Source organism: Artibeus jamaicensis, unplaced genomic scaffold (assembly GCF_021234435.1).
Source record: "Artibeus jamaicensis isolate MK-2021 breed Jamaican fruit bat unplaced genomic scaffold, CSHL_Jam_final scaffold_474, whole genome shotgun sequence".
Taxonomy (NCBI): domain Eukaryota; kingdom Metazoa; phylum Chordata; class Mammalia; order Chiroptera; family Phyllostomidae; genus Artibeus; species Artibeus jamaicensis.
Genome location: NW_026522046.1, coordinates 39,164,281 through 39,169,299, shown reverse-complemented (window position 1 = coordinate 39,169,299; position 5,019 = coordinate 39,164,281). Strand labels below are relative to the sequence as shown.

General features: G+C 44.7%; 1 non-coding gene across 1 annotated transcript; it reads right to left on the bottom strand.

Moving 5' to 3' along the window:
- Positions 1–4,672: 4,672 nt before the first annotated feature.
- Positions 4,673–4,778, bottom strand: LOC119058992 (U6 spliceosomal RNA). The gene has a single exon (XR_005084348.2). It is a non-coding gene; the product is annotated as a U6 spliceosomal RNA (small nuclear RNA).
- Positions 4,779–5,019: the final 241 nt, after the last annotated feature.

The window sequence follows — 5,019 nt, the reverse complement described above, 5'->3', positions numbered from 1 at the left end:
TCACATTTATATGTGTTCATGACATATCTACAATACATCCAGGTTTAGCTCTTTTTATTATTCTATTATTTGATAAAGCAGCAACTAAAAGGTATCACGAGATTTGCATACATGAAATGCCAGGCGCTCCTGCCTGGCTCTCTCTGTTAGAAGATCGGGACAGGTTCCTCTTTCTGATCATCTCCCTCCTTCCCTTTCTCCTTCTGCACTTGTTCCTATTTTCCCTAGCTTTTATTTATTTCTTGTAAGAAGATTTAACATGAATGTACCCTCTTAATAAATTCTTCGGTGCACAATACAGTGTTGTTAACTTATGGGCACGATGTCGTCCATTAGATAACCTCCGACTCATCTTGTATAACCGAAACGTTACGTAACGCTTGAAATGAGATCAACCACAGCAGTAGAACATGCTGTTACAAAAAATGTCCTGAAGGTGGCAGCAGAGGTCTAAGGTTTGGAGAATGCTCTGGGTTGTTGACGCAATGTGTGAGCTGGAGGGGTGAGAAAGCTATCCCAGAGGTCTATGTTTGCATTGTAAAATTCCCTTTCATTTTTACTGTTGCTGGGAAGGGGTGTGTCATGGTACTTCGGAAAGCTATTTTAATGCAAATGATATCTGGGAAGCAGGAGCTAGCTATTCTTCATGAAAACCTTGGGCAAAATAAGAGCATTAATGCATTAATAGGACGCAAGTAAGCGCAAGCAGTGGTGGAGGTGAGACAGAGCGGGAAGAGCAGGAAGAAAAACGCGTGGGTTTGGACAGGCGCATCCCTTGGCTCCAGGACTACTTGATCTGTAGTGGGGGCCACAGTCAGGGCAAGTCAGAGAGCTGAACCTTCTACATAGGGGATGAGGTGGGGGCAAAGCAGGTTCCCCTCTTGTCTGGGTGTAAAGCAGTGACGGGTGCGAAGGACCTCATGCACTTTCTAGGCTTCACTGCCTAAGTGCACAAGTCAGAGCCTGTTACAGATCAGGGGAGTAATAACATGGGCAAGAGGAGACCTGGAACATTTTCAAGGGTTGGGAGAGTCCCTCTCCAACTGATGTGAAATACTTCATATAAACCACCAGATGGCAGTATTGCCCTACAAAAAGCTTACACCAAAAGGCTCAATCTTACTATGAGCTAAAAACTGCTACAATCACGTGCATTCCCCTTTGTAGCAGTAGTTGGAATTATGCTTAAAACAAGCATTATCTTACATTTGAATTTGCCCCATAAATGAATAATACATTTGTTGTAGTTAGGAATGGATACTTTAGGTCTACTTCAGTTACCTTAAGAAGACGGGAGTGTAAAAGTTGTATTGTCTGTGACTTGATGCATTTTATGATTCAAATTATTAGTGGGAAAAACCTCTAAGCAGCATGTGAGTTGATGTGCAATATCCCTTTGGCCATAATATATCAACTTCATCACATTGCAAGAACAACATAAAATTGTTCAGTTCATAATTTACTCTTGCATTTTCAGCTTATGGATTTTTTTTCTAAAAGCATAAAACAAAGTGGTTACATGATATGGTTTATAGGACTTACATATTTTATAACCATTTGTATAAAACAGTTCTCTGGTCACTGCATTCGTGTGGCTGAAAAGTTTGGAAAGGTGATTATCAAATAAGGTAATTTTTCCAAACTACCTCACGCGTGGCAGGGATCAGAATAAACGGAGGCAATGGTTCCATTTGTCTAGAAGTAAGAGACCTAGGAGTAAACGCTGTTAATAGCCCTCGACTAGCAATGGCCCAGGAGCGGCCAGGGCACTAGCAGGGTGTTGCTTCCACAGGGGGCGCTCTCTCCTAGGTCTGCCTGGCTAAGTCGGGGCAGGAAAATCAACCTGGGGACAGACCCCTCGGTAGACACGCAGAGCCCTGTGTTTAGCAACGCACCATGCATGCCTTTTGAGAAGAGCAGATGCGTATTTTTCATTTTTGCTCAATTTGGATCAAATCTCGGGGGTAAATTTAAAAGAACACTTTTGAAGGCATTTCTCCAACCCCACTCCCCTCGCGCCATCTGCCTAGTGCAGGGTTTCTTTGATAGCCTCAGGGCAACGGAGCCTTTGGTAGCCGCCGTGCCGTGCCGCTGCAAGACACTGTTGGACGATACAGGGCGTGTCAGGCAAAGAGGATTGGCCGTATCCGCTGGGGTCACCCAACTTTCACCATCTTTTCTTATTTTAGACTTCTTCCTCCTCCTGAAGTAGGCGGATAAATAGGGTGAATTCCTTAATGAGGCAAGAGCTTTGGGAAAATTGAGACTCCCCCAGTCATTCATCAGGCTTTTCTCTTCCTTCCTCCTCGCCCCCCCCTTTTCTTTCTTGGCATCATAAGGCATTTCTACTTCCTCTATCCCGTTTGTTTTAGGTCCAGACTTTATTATTTTTATTTTTTTAACTTTTTTTTAATTGATTATGCCATTACATTTGCTCTATTCCCCCCTCCATTCCCCTCCACCCTGCATGCCCCTCCCCCACCATTTCCCCCTTTAGTTCATGAACACGTGTCTCAAATTCTTTAGATTCTGTATTTCCCTTACTATTCTTGCCCTCCCCCCTATCTATTTTCTATCTACTGTCTATGCTATTTTTTCTGTACCTTCTGCCTCCTTCTCCTTCTCCCACTCCCCTGTTGCTAACCCTCCTTGAGATCTTCATTTCTATGGTTCTGCTCCTGATCTAGCTGTCCTCTTAGTTTGCTTTTGTTTTAGGTGTGGTTGTTACTAACTGTGAGTTTGCTGTCCTTTCACTGTTCATCTTTTTTTATCTTCTTTTTCTTAGGTAAGTCCCTTTAACATTTCATATAATAAGGGCTTGGTGCTGATGAACTCCTTGAATTTGGTCTTATCCGAGAAGCACTTTATCTGTCCTTCCATTCTAAATGAAAACTTTGCTGGGTAGAGCAATCTTGGTTGTAGGTCTTTGGTTTTCATGACTTGGAATACCTCTTTCCAGCCCCTTCTTGCCTGTAAGGTCTCTTTTGAGAAATCAGCTGACAGTCTGATGGGAACTCCTTTGTAGGTGACTGTTCCCTTAGCTCTTGCTGCTTCTAGGATTCTCTCCTTCATTTTAATCTTGGCTAATGTAATGATGATGTGCCTTGGTGTGTTCCTTCTTGGGTCCAACTTCTTTGGGACTCTCTGAGCTTCCTGGATTTCCTGGAAGTCTATTTCCTTTGCCAGATTGGGGAAATTTTCCTTTATTATTTGTTCAAATAAGTTTTCCACTGGTGGCTGTTCCTTTCCCCCTTCTGGTACCCCTATAATTCGGATGTTGGAGCGTTTAAAGATGTCCTGGAGGTTCCTAAGCTTCTCCTCATTTTTCTGAATTCTTATTTCTTCATTCTTTTCTGTTTGATCATTTTTTCCTTCCTTGTGGTCCACTCCCTTGATTTGAGTCCCAATTTTCTTTCCATTACTATTGGTTTCCTTTGTATTACCATTCATTTCAATTAGTTTAGCTTCCATATGTTTCTCTAATTTGTGACTAAAATCAACCAGTTCTGTAAGGATCCTGATAACCAGTGTTTTGAACTGTGCATCTGAAAGACTGGCTATTTCTTCATCGCTTAGATCTATGGGTTCTGGGGCTCTGAGTTGTCCTAGAGCCATTTTTGGTCTATTCGTGCCGTTAAGTAATCGGAGCGAAGCCTTAGTTGTTTACCAGGACGGGGCGACCCAGGTCGCTGGTTTGTGACGCTATATGTGGGGGCGGGGTCAGAGAGGGAGCAATGGCGGTCCTCTCCGCTAGCCCAGCCCGTCCAGTCACACTACTCGCCCTGGGCTTGTTTATCCGATCGGAATTGTGCGAGGCTGCTGCCCCGCGCAGGCTTCCCTTCTCACTGGTTTCTCCGCACGCAGCTGCGCGGGACCCACCAAGACAGCCTCCGCCCCCCCCCCCGCCTCTTCCCTGTGTGCTCTGGTAGCCAGCCCGCAATTAGCGCCGTGCACCACCTGTTCGGGGATTTTTTCTTGCCAACCTGCTCCGCTGCTGGTTTCGCTTCTCTTACCGGTTTAGCTGAGTATTTAGTTGTCTTTGGACTCTGTATTTTCAATTTTCCGTGTGGCTTGGTTGTGATTGTTGTGAAAAATAGTTGTTCTTAGATTTGGTTGTGCACAGAGGCAAGGTGGTTCCTCCACCTACGTCTCCATCTTGGCGGAAGTCCTCAGGTCCAGACTTTAAAATAAAGTACTTTATTTAATTTCTTAGCTCCTGTTATGAACTGAATAACACTGAGTGGGAATAACACTGAACGAACACTACATGAATGCTCTCCCCCATTCACACATTTAAGTCCTAACCCCAAGTGCCTCAGAATGTAACCATATCTGGAGATTGGGCTTTAAAAAAGGTGATTAAGATTAAATGAGTTCATTGGCAGGGGGGCCCTCATCTACTGACTGGTGTCCTTATGAAGAGACACCAGGGCACAGACAGATACAGAAAAAAGACCCCGTGTGGACACGGTGAGAAGATAGGCCTCTTACAAGCCAAGGAGAAGGCCCTCCAAAGAAATGACCCTGTTGACAACACCTCGATCTTGAACTTCCACCTGTCAGAGAGTGAGACAATGCTTTTCTGTGGTTTAAGCTACGTAGTCTGTGGTACTTTGTTACAGCAGCTGTAGCAAACTAATATATCCCATTAGATCCTTTTCTTTCCTTTTTTCAAAATATGGAACACTTCAGGAATTTGTGCCTCATCTTTGAATGGGGCTCTTGTTAATCTTATCTGTATTGTTCTAACGTTAGTATATGTGCTGCTGAACGAACACTGCCCTTGGATTCTTTAACCTCCAAATTTACCGAAGTTCTTGGGAAAAGTGGGCGTTCCTGGGTAGTGCACAGCGGCAGCGCGTTCCTTGGCCACAGTGAGGGCCTGGCTTTGCCCGAGTGTGAGAGGCGGCGACTTACAGCGCCTCGGAACAGCTCCAGGGCGCTTCTAGCCGCCACCACGCTTCGGTTTACTCTTTCATGTCACTGCGTGCACATGCATGACCGGGAGAGGGAGCAAAA